The following is a 17,154-nucleotide window of genomic DNA, read 5'->3' as shown; positions in this document are numbered from 1 at the left end:
TATAATCCCGTGCGCCTTATAGTGCGGAAAATACGGTAATTTTGAACAACAACGTAGCTCATTTAGGAAGCATTCCTGAACGAGTTTAGTTCAGAATGACTGGTTTTTATTTTAAAACAAATTTAAGAAGCTGTGTAAAGTTGTGAATGTTGCGTTTTTGCAGAATAGAGAATGATTCATGTTTTACTTCCTTACTGAGGAGATTTAACCTTCAAAGTCTAGCTGAAACATTTTCTAGGTTTGTCAAGGTTGAAATGGGAATTTATGTGAATCCAGCTGTGGGAAAAATCTGGTGTTTCTAGTAGAAAACAATGCATTCAAAGGAAGAAAGTGGAAATGTATATTAGTATATTTAGATTTAAAATGAAAAAAATATATCTGTATTTTGATAAAAGGCAGTGCGTTGGTGCATTAGGTGGCTCCACCGTGTGCAGAGGCCACATTCCTAGTTTTGATCCTCCGTCTCGGTACATTTGCTGCATGTCTCCCATTTTTCTCTCCACTATTTATTTGGTCAAGTTTAATGTTCATTAAATTCGGTAGCATCAAAACTTTTTTTTAAAACAAAACAGCCTTTTGGAAAAAATGTTATTGCCATTCTAGAAATGAATCTCTTCTTGTATTTGTTGATCAGCTTCATCAGTGACTTTTTGTTTTTGGTCTGTTCTTGGGTTATTTTTAAATTGGGGAATAATTTGCTGTTTTTTTGCCTACTTCATGTTGTCATAGTACTATTTAAGTTATTAATTGATTCTAAAATTCAGATGATAATCAGACCTGGGTGTGGCTGGAGAAACGTAAAAGCAGTTTTTCAGTGATGTGCTACTTGAAAACTGTACATGATGTAACCTGGTGCACCTCAAATGAAAAATTGTTTCCTTTCAAATTTTTTACTATTGGTCCTCCAGTTTGCACAGGATGTCCTGTGTCGGATGCTAAGCTAGGTTTTAAATTAAATGGAGAACACAGGACACCATGAAGCCAAAAGATGGGATTGGAAATTCAACTTCTTTATAATTAGACAGTTTCTGATGATCCTCCAAAACATGCTGGTTGCAAAATCTAAAAAAAAAAAAAAGTTTGGCTGCAAACAGGCAGCTTGTTCTGCAACCAGCCAAATTTCCTTCATATAGTGTCATAAAACTCATAAAGCCAAGATCAGGAGGAGATTTGGGAGCTTTTCAGTCCGATAGAAACCCATGATATCCAGGAATCAGACAATCTAGCTGACATTTAGCTGAAAAATTGGTGGAAGTCACTTTAATATAAAGCCATCGATTCCTTCTTGATAATAACAATTGTTAAAAAAAAAAAAGACAACCCTGCCCCTGGCATTTTATTATTTATTTTTGTGCTATTATTTTGGTTAGTAGTACAAAAATACATTTCCAGACATGGCTGTTTCTATTTTCTTTTGATGTTAAGGCATTTAGTATTTACATGACAAGTTATCCAGTGTACAAAACAGACATTTTTCTAAGTACAAGTAAAAAAAAAAAAAACTATATATACTGCTCAAAAAAATAAAGGGAACATTTCACTTTAATTTTGTGTGTGGCTCCAAATCCAGGCCTCCATTGGTTAATAAATTTGATTTCCATTGATGATTTTTGTGTGATTTTGTTGTCAGCACAAAGTATTCAATGAGAATATTTCATTCATTCAGATCTAGGATGTGTTATTTGAGTGTTCCCTTTATTTTTTTGAGCAGTGTATATTTTTTAATACATCAAACACCTTACAACATTAAAAGTTACTAAATGGCAGCAGTAGTAGTTGCGGTAAAAAAAAATACACTTGAGAACTCAACAGATTCCACTTTAATTCAGCCAATGTAATTATTTTATTTACATAGCAGATTAAGGGAGGGCTGAGGTTTTCCCCATGCATCGCTGGGTGTTTTTTTTTTTTTTTTTAAATTTAAATACCTTGTTGGGTTTACTGGCCACTCTGGTTGGTTTGTAACATCTGAAGCACTCTGTTTGGAATCTGCACATTACCATAACGCTGTATAGAGAGCAGAAAGCTAATATCCCAGTCACTTATTTGTGATGTGCTTTGTGAGTCAGATCCCAAAAACGGTTTTTGTTTGTCTCCTTTTGATAAATATACTCTCACATTCTCATGAATGTCAATAAGCCTCCACTCCATGTCTTTTAACAGCATTTAAATGTTATTTTGTTATGGTTCAGGCAGCTCACATCAGTGAGTGAGAAGTCATTAAAGCCCAACTTTGAGCCAAATGACAAAAAATAGGGAATACATTTTTTTTTTCTCTCACCTTACAGCAAACTATCGCAGCGGGGCTTTTTTCCCCAGACTTCGCATCTCTGTAAACAGCTTTGTTTTCCAGAAGGCGTTCAAATGGACACCTGCCGTGCCTTAGCACATCTGGTAATGCTGCATTTTCTCTGCAGTCAGGAGGAACAGGGTGGTTGGAAATGATGGCATGGGCAAAAACAAGCAGACTGAAAATTAGAGGGACAAATTGTTTCTTGATCAGATGGATAACTTGAGTTAGCAAGTATTCAGTAATTATCTGAAATTTTAATCCCAGTTTACCAGCTGATGTCTTTCTTTGCCAAAATTAAACTCACACAAAATGGGAATTTAATTTCCATCTCATTAATCCCTTTTGGATTTTTGGGGGTGGGACGCGTTTTGTCCTGGGTTGACTTCATTAATTAGTCTGATCAAATGTTTAAAAGAAAACACTAACTTATTTATTTATATTTTTAATCAGAATGTACATTTTCCCTTTCCCGTTATAGAAAAATTGGCGAAGTTCTGTGCGTGAGAAAATGTTTCTGCCTAGCAGAAAACGATAAAATCTCACGTTAACTGTATTTTAATGCGAGATTAAATCTAATTAATCCCAGGGTATAATCAAATTACAATAGTAGCATTAAAGAAGCAGTTAACTGGAGTGGGAAGGGCCAAAAAAATAAAAAATAAAGGACATCGTTTGCTGTCATTACTTAAAATGGCGTAACAACATAAAAAAGTGACATTAAATAATAGTAATAAAAAAAACCCCTAAATAATAGCAATAGATCAAACATTAGAACTCAATTTGTATTAATCAGTTATGCAAGAATAAAATATATAAAAAAGAAAAATTTTGTCTGACATTGTGAAGAAAATTTGACACCATGTTTTGGGGAAAAAAAAAAAAATCAAAGCGGTATTGAAGTTACAATTGTACAGTAGAAGGTGATTAAAAATACATTTTTTCAGTAGGAATCGGTGTCACAAGGACACAACACTTTACTGAGATCCAATTTGACAAAAACAACTCAAGAATGAAAATGCATCTCACAATAACCCCGGCACATTCCATGCTGTTTCTTTAAAAAACACGATGTGAAGTTAATCAGGGTCGTTACACTTGTTATACTCACCGGGAAAAATAAAAACTAAACGTGCAGCAGGCCTGATGCAACAGTTGTGCGTCCATGTCTTTCAGTGTTATTCGTGTTTTGCTCTGATAAAAACAAAAAGACCATAATTTAGAAATTTCCTTCATAACTAGTCTAGCCTCAGGCTAAAAGCCTTAGTAGATCTGCCAGATGTCTCTGTTCTTCCACAAGGGGAAAATTGATTTCAAAAGCAAACAGTTCTGTCCCTTTCTGTTTGAATACAACAGCTACATCCACCTTGCAGGAAGCGAGTCGAGACGCAAATTGAGCATTTATATTGGCTCGAACTTGAACGCAGCCAATGCAAGGTATCAGTTTACCCTCCTAGGTGGATATGAAGTAATAAATAAGAGGGGCTCCTTGAGGAGTAAAGCATCAAGGTAGACTGAGTTTTGGTGAGAAACCAGATTTCTTCTTTTTTTTTTTTTTTTTTTTTTTTTTGCTTGTGTATTTAAAGATGCTCAAACCTTGGGTCTCTGCAGGTTTTTACCAGAGTTTAGCATGTTGCCTTCAGAGTCCAGAAAACTCAGCACAGGCTTGAATGTTTGCATCACAGCTGTTGGAATATATCATAATTCTTTTTTTTTTTTTTTTTTCCGTACATTTAAATGCAAAAGATGGAAAACGGAGAAAACCAGAAACTGAAAGTCATCCATTAGGAGAGGATGGGCTCTTCATGGAAGTTTTATTCATAAAAGTGTTTCTTATTGGAAGTGTTCTTGAAACCGATTGCTTATTGAGACTTATACTTTTGAAACTTACACTACTGTAGATGTATGTATATCATTACAAGAGAAGCATAACCTTCCACTGGGGAAAAAAATAAAACACTTGAACTGCAATCATTTGCACATGTGCTGTAAATACCTTTTTGCAAATAGGAAAGCATTTTGTATTCTTTAACATTTTCCAAGGTTGGACCAAACACAGAGAGGCGTCTTTTAGTATCTCTGGATTGGCCAGGGTCACACGTCCTTAATTATCACTTCTGTTGACAAAAGGAGACGGTCATTATTTTGTTGAAAGACCCATAATGAGTCATTTCAGTTTTCTGAGTTGCAGCACTTTGAGCACCCAATCCCAGTCAGGAGGCAGGGAAGATTACATTAGCAGTGATATTAAATGAATGAAAGGTAGGAAGGCTTTACAAATCTAAGGGTGATGAACTGATGAAATCTGACAAATGACAGAAAATTTGTGAAGTAATTGAATATATTCCGCCCTGTGGGACTGATGAGATTAAAAAAATAATCTATTTTTTTTTCAAAGTGTGATTTTAATACAGTCCTACCTCAAATAGCTTAAAATATATCTTACAATTTTATGTGGGGAAGTCATTGTAAAAATGGGTGTGTGAATTGTGTGCAAGACATTTTATGCATCAGTAATGCTTTTGTGGATTCCTTGATTTTATTTTCAACATTAAATGCCAAACTTAAAAACTGCAGCACATGTAGAACTGAATTTAACTGATCAAATATATTGATCAAAATATTAATGTAACTGTTTTTGTGTGTGTGTAAGCTAAACCTTTCATTCGTAAGTTGAATCCAAAGATTAATTTCAAATTTTTTTCTGAATATTAAAGTCACTTCATTCAAAACTGAACAAATGAACGTATATTTGCATAAAAACAGAAACTTAACTAATCTATTGATCTTCAGCGACCTTTTAAAGCTGGCCAACTAATAAATCCCCCTTCATTTGTCATGCATTATGAGATTAGAGTTTTATTTCCTCCTCCTTATCTGAAGCCAGAGAAATGACCTTGAAAATTTGCCACAACCAATCCTTCCCAGTTGAATTTTCTACAAGTTTCGTGATGAAAACTGGTAACAATCACCTGCATTTTCCTTCCTATCCTCAATCTGCCCACACACACTTTACTTCCTCTTTCATGCCTTTCATGTTTTGAATCTCATCCTTGGCTTCTTGTTCAGTTCACAGAATTTACTGAAATTATTTGGATTTTTTTTTTTTGTTCCTTCTCTCTCTCTTTTTTTTCTTTCGCTCTTTTTCCTGATTGCAGGGAGGTAATAAGTACCTGAAGGCTGAAGGGAAATAACACATTTCACCTACAAGGCTAGAGCGAGTAAATTTTGCAAACATACACAGGCTTAGCAGTTTGTCAGTTGTTTACTGGCTTTATTTAAGAAAATAACAATTCCTTTTTTATTACAATACCCTTAAAGACTCTAACAAGAGCAAAAAAAAATCACTAAATTTGAATCCTCTGTGTATTATTAAAAACCTCAACTGAGGCTGTTTTTATGCAGCCCAAACATGTGATGTCTTTTTAAAATCAGAAATTAACATAAGAAACGGATATTTTTAGATTCCTCCGTGTCTTTTTACCTCGAAAGCAAATGCAACTTTTAGCGAGATTAGAGAAGCCGCTGCACAGTTCCATCTCCTGTGACTTCTATTTATACTTTTAAGCAACTTATGCTATAAAGAATCAAAGGGTCTAATCAGCATATTTTTAACATTTTTTAATTACCTCATTCACTTGTGCATTTCATTATTTTAGCTTTATCTCTCGAACGTCAAAGAAAAAATATTAATAGTTTATCCATTAATTGTCATTTTGCAGGCTTTTGGGTTTAAAAGTTAGCGAAATATATTTACGTTCCTGTAAGATATGGATTTCATAATGTATTTTAAGTTACAAGTATGCAGAACAGAATAAAAAACACACTTACTGAAGTTCCTGCTCATCCGTAACTATGCAGTTTTAGTTATTTTTTTTTGGGGGGGGGGGTACAACACAGCGCCACCTACTGGGATATTTCATACCAACTCTGTGTACAGTCATATGCAGCAGAGCGACATTTCAGAATTACTTTGACAAACGGTGATCCAAAGTAATTCTCTTCAGTATATTTTAATAACGTCGATGTTTAACAGCAACACACACTTCCTATTGGCAGGAGTTTATTTAGCGTCATCTTATTACAGTCGACTGAATCGGGGATTTGAACCAGACTAAATGGAGATAACACATCGTCCATGCATGATGCAACTTTGGATCAAATCTCCAAACATGTTCCTGTTTTTTTTTTTTTGTGTGCTTATGACATGTTCCGTGTCACAAGCAAACTAGAAGAAGGATAATTTGTATGCACAAACAACAAACGTGTGCCTGAAGAACTAACAATACTTTCAATACTGGGAGACCATGAGGGGAAAAAGTGCGTTTCCTAATCACTTTCTGGTTATTATCTATAGCTGACTGATATCTGAGAACGATGCCAAAACGGAGGAAAGCCCCCGAAGGAGCGGCGCGAACGCGGTCCTGCTGGGGAGACGTCAAATCAGATTTATCTGAACTGCTTTAGGAGATAAAGCGGGACGTTCCACATTTTGGGGGTGTTCACATCCATTTGTGTAATTAACTGGGACTGCTCCTGTAAGGGACGACGGTTAATGAGCTCCAACGGGAACACGGAGAGGCAGGTGAACCTGTGGCCCCTGAGATGTTAAACACAGATGAATAGATGCCACGGCACACGCGCAGCCTTGTAAATCAGATAAAATGTGCAGAGGAACGGGACGCAAATGGGCCTGACGGTGAAAGCTCAATATCACACAAATGGACGGGGGCCCCTCTCATCGATATTGGAAAACTGGTAACCTTTCCCAGTAGCTGGCTCACCTCTTCTAATGCTAACACACTTGACGTTCATTTACAGGCTTTACCCTCTTCACAGCCCTTCAGAACCTTTACATGTGAAGGCTGGCTGTAATGGGCTGTTGGCTAAATTAATGTAGATTTTTATTTTATTTTTTTATAGCTTTGGATAAGAAGGATGTGAGATGGATGTATTATCTACTTACTGCTAGTATTCCTCGCTGTTACAAATGTGATCCTATCATCAGAAAGGACTTTTATTTCAGGGTAGCGAGGCCGGGGAATGCGCGGCCGTTTGTTTCATTCCCATCGTACAGTAGAGGCGGTGACCTGCTGACCGCCCGATATACTGTGTAAATCAAGGCATGAATAGATAGATAATTTCAAGAGCAGTTTTAATGGAACCCAGTAGCTCTCCTTCAACTGTGACCCATTTACATTCTCTCATTCTCTACTGCCTCCTCTGCCTTTAAATAAAACCCGGGGGGCTTTACTTACACAGGTAAAATAAGAGAGAAGACCTTATTATCTCACAGCAGCGGTAGGATAGACGGTTACACACACTTCTCTTTGGTGTGTGTAATTTAAGGCTGTCTGATGCATTTGATTTGTTTTTCCCAATGTGGAATGAATACACAGCTTAAAACTTTGAGTGTATTATAAAACAAGCACTGTATGCAGACATTTGAATTCTACCCAGATTTTCTCTAATCCGCACTTTAAAATCACAAAATCTGGAGATGAGGGTAATTATGCGTCTCAAAGGCTCACAGGAGCAGCTGTGACAGTTTTCGATAGCCAGATTATTGAGTGTGCATAATTTTTGCAAATGTCTTTTTGTTAAAAATCTGTAAATAAAAGCTTTGTCACGTGAAGCTCCAACCTTACACTGACCACACTTTGTATTTCCAGCGCAGGTCCTTCATGTTGCGCTCCCTGAAAATATAACAGATATCCACATATTTATTTTTTTTGAAGGACATTATAACCTTTAATGTCAATATTCAGAAATCTAAATACTTTTTAAATTAGATTTTTACCGCAGCTCCTGTATTTAAGATGGATTTTTTTTTGTTGTCGTTTGGTTTTTGCCTAGCTCGGGCAAAAGATATTTTTTTTCTTCTGAAACACCTGGGTACAATGCTACCTGACATGCTACTAGCAAAACCAGGAGAGCCGTAGCAGTGGATATGAGCTTCTGTACTAATGCCAAGATGATTTCCAGATTATTTGTAAAATGACAAATTACCAAACATTTAGCTAAAGACATTGCTGTCCTCCATTATCGCGAACAATTAATAATTACTGTTTTACTAGTTACAAAAAAAGTTCTGTCGATGTTGTGACTTAACTAAGCCAATTTTAGCTTAGCCAAAATGAACCAAGCCATATAAACCTCCCCAGCCTTTGCAGTTGCCACACGGTTTAGGGTGAAATTGGTTTCTGTTAAATTAAGTCGTACATATTTCAGCATTTGCACCACACATCACAAATGGTTGTGAAATATACATTTTTATAGTGCAGCAGAACAGCAGACAGTTGTTTTACACAATGACCCATCAAGGCAGGAAAAAAAGTACATAAATAAACAGAATAAATTACTTTTCTATCAGTTTTCAGTGTTAGAAACTCACTTTATTACATGTAAATTGACATTTTATATTTTCTGATTGTTTTCTGCAGGGGGCATTTCCTTTGCAAATTAGCTGTGGACATGGCCAGGTTTACTGGAGGCAGAGCTGTCTGAGGTGGTTCAAATTATGTCTGATAAAACATTAAAACACGTCGTCAAAGTTTTCTTTGTTCACAAGACACTTCATCACAACACTGAAATATTACTTTACATTACAGTAGTCTTTATTTGTTGAATGCAAGAGCATATTGTGTGTGCTGCTCCTCTGTGTTAGGACATTTGCAAGAGAGTGATTTCCATGGGAGCTTTCAAGAGGCTGATGGAAACACTGAAGAAGATGCAGAAATTGGTGACTTTTACTGTTTCTGTCCTGCCTGACGTCAGTCTTCCTTTTTTCTTTCCATTCAAACAAAGATCAGGCTTGCAAAAGAAAACCAACGAAGAAATTTATGTCCGACTAAAACCCTCGAAAAATATGCGGTCAGTGAAACCAGCCTTGAACTTTTTAGCCATTGAGTTGTGAGTTATGTTTGGGGGGGAAAAAAGTCAAGATTGTGATTTTCAAAATAAAACAATGTTCACAGTGAAATGTAAGCGCCATGTTTAAACGGCTGCAGTGGTTTTAAATGCGCGCCGGTGTTTCACATGACGGCAGGGATTCACATTGAGCTGCCATGTTTCATTTCATTTCATTTCATTTCATGCTCCATCGATGAAAAGTAAAATCAACACTAATGCACTTGAGGAAATTAGGGATCCGTTTCATGTCATAAATATCGGTTTTAATGCTTAAAAGGCAGTGAAGACGAAGCTGGCAGAAAACCAGAACAAACACGCAGCGGCTGTGACAACCAACATATTCCAGGTTGTGTTATTTAAATTTAAAGACAGTTTCCTTTGTATCCTTTGTTTTTTTTTTTTTTAATCATTGTAAGCACGTATGCTTCACTTACCCTTTAAATGCAGAGCACCGACAATGTAAAAAAGAATAATCTATCAAAGGGTTTAAAATGACTATAATCCACCTATTTTATCTTTTCATAAACGGTAATGAAGTGGCATTCTATACTTTGATAATAAGCCCACAATAAGGAGTTTCACAGGAAGGATGCTCTAATCGAGTTGTCTGTAATTGCATTGCTTTATGGCTAATCTGTAGAGGCTATAACACCCATGCTTGGCACTTTTATGAAGTGAGATTGTAAGACAGGAAGAGTGGGAAAGAATGCTTTTCTTGCTGTTTGTTATTTTATGAGCTTTTTGCTGAGATTCAGTCAGTGGCCCCTCACCCTGGCCTTTTACTTTGCTTACGCTTCTCTGTGATTTAAATAATGAAACTGTCATGTTTTTCACAGAAAAGAGTGCCTTGGTCACCATCCTCGGTATCCTCCAGAGCTGAAATATAAGGAGATAATTTATTTTTTTTTGGTTTGTTTGTCTTGTTTTGTGTATGGAACTCCAAACTTTGTCAGGGAATCGGCTTACAGGGCATGTCTTGAATAAACTTTAATGTGCAACTCCCCACAAAACGTTACGGTTCAATTTAAATGCCAGAAAATCCAAATGAAGCAGCTGCATGTTATGGAATTAGCTTGAAGGACTGAAAAATGGGAAAACCCTGTATTTAACTTCATCACCAACTTTGATTTGGCTTCAGTGTCCTTCCTCGCTATCCCCATAGCATGATACCTCCACTACCATGTTGTCAGTATGTTCATAGTGAATTGTAGTCTTATCTAATTAGAGCATGTTCTTCTTGCAACCCTGCCTTAAAAGCCAGATTTTAGAAGCACACCAGTCATCAGTTGACTTGACGTTTGAAGGTCATTGGTTGCCTTGGATTTAATTTAGAGGTATCGGAGTGAAAGGGGCTGAGTGAAAATTCAGGCCACTCTTATCATATTTGTATTGGTAGACACCTGTTGTATACACCTAGTCTATCACATAAAATCCCAATAAAATAGATTACAGTTTATAATTGCAACAAGACAAATGTGAGATGTTACAAAGGCAAGAACATTATTTCGGAAAGTATGGATGGATGAATTAGGCATTTTCCTACCCAATTTCCCTCTATTTTGATTCCGTTTCCCTCTCTCTAGGAAGACCTATAAGCCCACTCTCCCAATGCACATGTAATTTCCATTGCCATTTTATAATATTCATTCATTTTCATGGGTCCTTGGTGATTTTCCCGTGAATTCACCAAAGTCCAGTTGCTTTTCCCCCACTCCTATGTTCCAACATTTCCCCCACCCCCACCATCCGTCTCTGCTTCCCTGACTGCTCCGCTGCGGCTCTGCACCAGTAATTAACACGAGTGCTACATCTGGGGAGATACTGCGAGCCACGTCGAAAAATTAGGCTGCAAAATAATGAGGGTTGAGGGACATGTTGGTCTGTGGTGCTGCACTGGAATCAAAGGACTTTTCACAGCTAATTGGAGAGGGGTTAAACTGCTTGGCTGCCTCACCCCTGTCCCGAGTCCTCCACCCAAACCCGCCCCGAGGAGATTAATGCCTCCCTTTTTATTGTAATTTCATGTTTCATTACCACACCAAAGTGTTTTTCCTCTTCTTTACTCCAACAACCTGCAATGTTGGGGGAAACCGGTAACTTAGTCTGCACTCTGCATGGGGGCCAATTTAAACTCCAACCAATTACTACTTCTTCTACTTTCTAGGGATTTGATGGGCCACCCAGCTGCGTTCCTTTCTTCATAGCTCGGCGTCCTCACAACTGGCTATAAGATTCCCACCGTATAAATCAATGCAATCTTCTTTCGGTTTAGCCAAATTAGCACAGTGTGAGAAGTAGACACCCCCCCTCTCTGTCCGCTCCCTGGTTACAATGATGCCATCAGCAGCATGACTCTGTATAATGAGCGCCTCCACGGTCAGCCGCTCAGAGGAATACAGTAAACACGCATCTCTCTCGGCGGCCGAGCTCGTGTGGATCGTCTCCTGGTGCGGCTCGGGAAGACTGCACAGCGGCTAATTACAAGTCGGCCACTGTATTTATGTGTGTATTCAAGGAAAAGTCCGACTAACACCGCGTTGAGATCAAAGCACACCAAATAAACAGCGCTGTGTTTGTTCTTTGAACTCATAATGTGTTTAAAAACTGTCACTTTGGGTCACTGGTTTTAAAGTACAAGTCATTTATTGTAATTTAGTTTTTTGGGGGGAGCGAGTGGAGAGTGCATGGTTGTCTTATTAAAATATGCTAATAAAGCATGGAGTAGGGTGCCACTGTTGGCTTTTACAAGCCTTTCATAAAATCCCAATCCCAATATAAAGCTAGGATTTTTACTCTTAGTTTCTCAAGATAAATGATTATTATAAAGTTGCCAAAATAATGACAGAATATCTTTTTTGGAGATTTTATAAAACTCTCAGTAAATGGAGAATACACTGAAATTAGTACACATCAGTATTGGCTTTATGAACAAATATAAACCAGTTTTGCTGTGAAATGTGTGCACCGTCCTTTGAACAACGGCAGAAGAGCTTGTGAAGATGACGGCTAAAACTGGCAAGGGAACCGTCATCCACACAGACGTCGTTTACCAAAATGGGCTGGAAGGTCATTCAGAGAGGAAGAAGAAATCACCCCAAAAGCAACATGAGAAGTCAGATTATGGTTTCCAGAGGCACAAAGGGACAAAGACACTTTAATGTTTGAGAAATTTGATGGAAGCAGAATTAAAATTATTTGCGGATTTATGAAATTCACTACATGTGGAGGACAACCATGAAGTACAGCATAGTGGCGTCATGTTGAGGAAAGAACTTTATATTTAAGAGCTGAAGCAACATCTCAAGCCATTTCCCAGAAAGTTACATTTCTAAGAACAGCAGCCTTTACAATCCAAAGAGCCAAAAATCTTGTAAAGAGCCAAACATCATAAAACATAACTAGTTTTATGATTTCACATAAAACTAGTTTCAAGCCACACATTTTACATGACCTTTGGACAAAAGACAACTCATCCTGTTTGAAATATGTGTTCAGCTTTAAAGAACCACTTTAATGCTATGATTCGGTTTTAACATAACTAAATCATAGCATTAAACCTTTGCAAAAAAGAGTGAATACATTTGGGTATTTTCAACAATAATCAGGTCTGTTTCACTATTTGTACTAAAATGCTCAAAGTATGTCAAGAAAACATCCAAGGCAGATGGAGCCTGTTTCACTGTTTAGGTCACATTCAGATTATCCAAATGTTGCAGCTGAAATGGAAACTTGTTTGACAAAATACATTTTGTTCAATTTTTGATTCCTGTTTTGGTAAACCTGAGTAAACTGAATACTCAGTTTGCTGCTGTTGACGGTTTCCCTGCTGCCATCTTCTGATGTTACAGTCAAGAATTAAATTGTTGTGTAATCAGAATGTATTCAACATGTCTTGGATGTAAGGACTGATTTATAAAGTACTGTTACTGTTTTTCTGCAACCATTCTTTCTATTCTCCTTTTTTTCTGGAAACAAGGAGTTTTTGTCCACACAACCAATGATCATTCACTGTTTTCTCCCTCTTTTTTTTAAACCATTTTTTACAATTTATATCAATCCATAATAAATGAAATGCTTTTGCAAATGTGCTACATAATTTAAAAAGAACATGCAGTCCCAGGTTTTGGTACATATAATCAGAAAATGGTTTCAGTATTAGCTTAGGAACAAATTTGATAGCAGTTATTAATGCTGCCTTTTAATGGAGAAATTTTTAAAAGACCTAGTTTTTAAATCCACATTCAGTGTATTTCCATTGTAAGAAGCAGCTGTTTTTTTTTTTCCCATAAGGACTGAACCAAGGGTTTAAGTCATCTTTTGAAACCATTGGAGCCATTTGACGGAGAAAACTGACATGAGTGTGTTTTACATCAGATTAGTTAAGATTCTTCTAAAATAGTAAGTACACGTTCTGTTGTTGCAGAGGTACCATGACTTAGACCAGTTTAGGGTTGGAGGATGGCGGTAAGGACACATAACCTCAGAACCTACTTTGCAAATCCAATAGTCTGTGAAAATTACAGGATTTCTAGTCTTAAAACGACGCATGAAACAAAGAAAAGGATTTGCTTTGTTTTATGTGCAGGATGTTTTGCAGTGTTTTGTGGATTTTGGAGAAGTGTGAAAAATGAAGATGGCGTATTAAAAGTATTTATTTATAGTTTAAAAATGACAGCCGCTCTCATTGACAGTGATGAGTCTGCATGCTGGTCCTCTGGTCCGGTCGGAACCACCTGGAGGTTAGACGGTGAAGACGGTGGACGTCCAGAGGACAACTGTCACGGTGCCTCTCCTCGCTCAGGTTCCTCGGAAGCACCTTTTCTCAAAACTTGACACTGTTGTCAAACTTGCACATTTTTCAGAAGAAAGTCCAGCCGCGCCTGCACTTCCTTACACTTCTCAAAAAGTCCAACTTGGCCGAGGAGCCGCTGGTCATCTTCTACACTGCCGTTATTCAGCCTGTCCTGTGCTCGTCCACCACTGTGTGGTTTGGCTGAATCGCAAAAACACAACAGGGCCAAACTGCAGTGAATAATTAGGTCTGCAGAGAGAAACTACAGGGCCGACTGTCCCTCCATCTGGTTGTTGTAAAAGTCCAGGGAGAGGAACAGGGAAGCTAACATCTCTGCAACATCCTGGACACAAACTGTTTAAACTTTTACCTTCAGGTTGCTATTTACAAAAGCCAGCTGCCGCAGAGACAGTTTCTCCCCCTAGGCTGCCTCTCTGATGGACGCTTAACCGTCCCGGAGAGCCCAGATCCATACCGTGTATATTTGCACGAATTCAACCTCATTTTTTTCCCTGTTGTAATAACACTGTATATACCCATGTTTACATTAAAAAAGCTTTTGTATTTCTCATCAGATTTTATATATTTTTAGTAAACATGCTTCATTGAGAGCAATGTGACGGTGAAAGTGAATGAGTCAGATTTCTTGCTTTTCTGCAGAAACTTGGCAAATTGTGATGAATAATTTGGCAAATCAGATGATTTTATAAATTCATTCTCTTAGAATGAATTGGACCAACCAATGTTTTCTTTGAATATTATGAAAGAAAGAAACTATGCACATATAAACACTCCATCCATCCATCCATCCATTAAATGTCAGAACTCATGGAATGCGAGTTTGGATAAGCGCGGCACTTTGATGTGGACATTTTTATGACAGTCAAAGGAAATAAAACATAATTTCTGCTCACACGCCATGAAACCATGGCGTGTGGTTTCATGTTAAAGATTATAAAACGGGCATCAGCGTTCATGCATCTTGGAAATAAAACATTTGTCTTAACTGAGCAGTTCTACACCTGAGAACGGACAAGAGTCTCTGCTGTCAGCCATTACCAGAATCCACAATGGGTGCAAACATAAAAGACAAATTAACTCCACACCAACGATTTATTTTAAAGTGCTAAAATCTTGAATAGAGTTGCCTGTTTTTTTTTTTTTTAATGGAAACATTTAACCAAGCATAAAACATCAACTCCGTCTTTTTATTCATACTTCCTCGAAGGACACAGGAAAAAAAAAATCGTTTTTTAGCAAGTTGATGAATAGTAGCTGTGATGTCAAAATGCATCAAAACCAAACTGTAGTCCCTATACACAATGGCACTTTTTTTCTTTTTAAATCAAAAATGACTCTATGTGTGAATCCACTTAATTGGATTCTCCAAAAGCGGAAGAGCAAGCTAAAATGACCCTTTAATGTACTAATTCATCAAGTCGCTTTACTCAAAATGTCATGAGACTCCATTATAAGTGCCTATCTCCATTTAGACTTCATTCTCTGCTCTCTTTATTGTGCTTCCCAATTACGTTCCCAGTCCAGGCGATGCCGCTGATACGGGATGGAGGCCATTGCTTTGTTCGGTCCCCGGAGGGAGGCTGTAGGAGCCTGAGCTGCTTTTGCTCTTGTGACAAGTTTTCATGCAGAGTTTTATGAGCTGGCCAGTGATGGCAATAAAGTTTTTCTCCTCTTACTATATACAGTAGGTATAAACGGAAACTGTGTCATGTGAACTCCATTAGATGAGATTTAACGAGAGTATAAATTTGCCTGAATATTCATGTGCCTGAGGCGCTTCACAAGGACAGCGGACAACTAGAACGACTTCAGGAAAATAGCATGTACCTTGACTACTACTTAATTTAAAAAAAAAAAAAAAAAAGTGAATGATTGTGTTCTATTCCATTCACAATAAAAATGAGACTTTTTTTTAAAAGAGCTGCATTCAAACTTGATAAATTGACCTACTAAACTTCAGCTAAGGTTCAAATTTTTGTCTTTTATTCTTCTGTCTTCTGTTTGGATTGCAAAATCCTAAGATATTAACAATACATCTGTGATGTATTGAAGCTTTTCCAGAAGTGTCCTTGTTCTGTTGAGCTTTCTGCTTTTGTGGTGATCCACTTGAATATGACAAAGTGACATTCTCACTCCTGGACAGTAAAAAAATAAATACATAAAATGTTCAGGGTCCCCTACAATGCAGTCTCTGTGTGGACATGGGACCATGAACAGCTAAAGCCTTTCACATCTTTATCCTGCCTTTATCTTTAGCAAAGAATATGTTTTTGTTCTTTTTTTAATGAGTGGAATCATTTCAAATTTTGCTGTTTAGGTTTGTTTTAATCTCTTTCTTTCCATTAATTAATTTAAAAAAAGGAGACTGAACACCGATATTTGAACATCTTTAAATAAAATCTGAACGTTAAATTGAGGATTCAAAATTGTTCATGTCACTGTGGTTATCAAACATATCTAGACATGTTGGAAAATGGGGGAAAAAAATCTGGTCAATATATAAAAACACAAAAAAAAAACAAAAGTTATCTTGAAGACTGGAAAAGCAGCGACATAATCCATTGCTTCAAGTCTCTAATACTAATATGTAGTGAGCAAATCAGATTCATTTTAAGTGCCAAAACAGTTTTTTTTCCCCTCATGAACTCATGATGAAAATTGCTTTATGCCCCCTTTTAAGTGTCGTTTTACTTCACCACTTTAGTGCTGTACGTATTCCCTCCAGAAAGGAAGAAAAGCCATGACTGACAAGCTGCCTTAACACACAAGAGTCAAGTAAACTCATCCCAGAAGCCATAACAAGTTCATCTGAAACACTTGTAATTTAGTGTATGACTGGCATTAGATTACTTTCCCCATAAATCCATCAAAATAAAATAAGGACTGGGGGCGGGGGGTTCGGAGGGGAGCGGGTATAAAACCAGGCCTACATCTGCAGCTACTCAAATCTGCATTCTGTCTCAATAATGAAATCTGAAAGAAAGCCCTTGAGAGATTAGGGATTCCCTTGTGCCAACAGATGTTTATGAAATGAAAGAGTTTATAAGAGGGGAGACCAGAGGAAGGGACAAGGAATCAGCCAAAGTGTAATCTTGAAATGGAGAAAAAAATGTTCGGGATCCTCTCTCTCTCTCTCTCT

The 17,154-nt window shown here is 37.3% G+C and overlaps 1 long non-coding RNA gene across 1 annotated transcript in view; it reads left to right on the top strand.

Moving 5' to 3' along the window:
* Nucleotides 1–13,998, top strand: part of LOC106947343 (uncharacterized) — a 51,589-nt gene extending 37,591 nt beyond the window's left edge. The window contains exon 4 of the long non-coding RNA XR_001424968.1: nt 13,894–13,998. This is a non-coding gene — a long non-coding RNA (uncharacterized LOC106947343). The remainder of the gene's footprint in view (nt 1–13,893) is intronic.
* Nucleotides 13,999–17,154: the final 3,156 nt, after the last annotated feature.

Source organism: Poecilia latipinna, unplaced genomic scaffold, assembly GCF_001443285.1.
Source record: "Poecilia latipinna isolate Pla-1442-1.1 unplaced genomic scaffold, P_latipinna-1.0 Scaffold236, whole genome shotgun sequence".
Lineage (NCBI taxonomy): Eukaryota > Metazoa > Chordata > Actinopteri > Cyprinodontiformes > Poeciliidae > Poecilia > Poecilia latipinna.
This window is presented reverse-complemented; position numbering and strand designations above follow the sequence as displayed.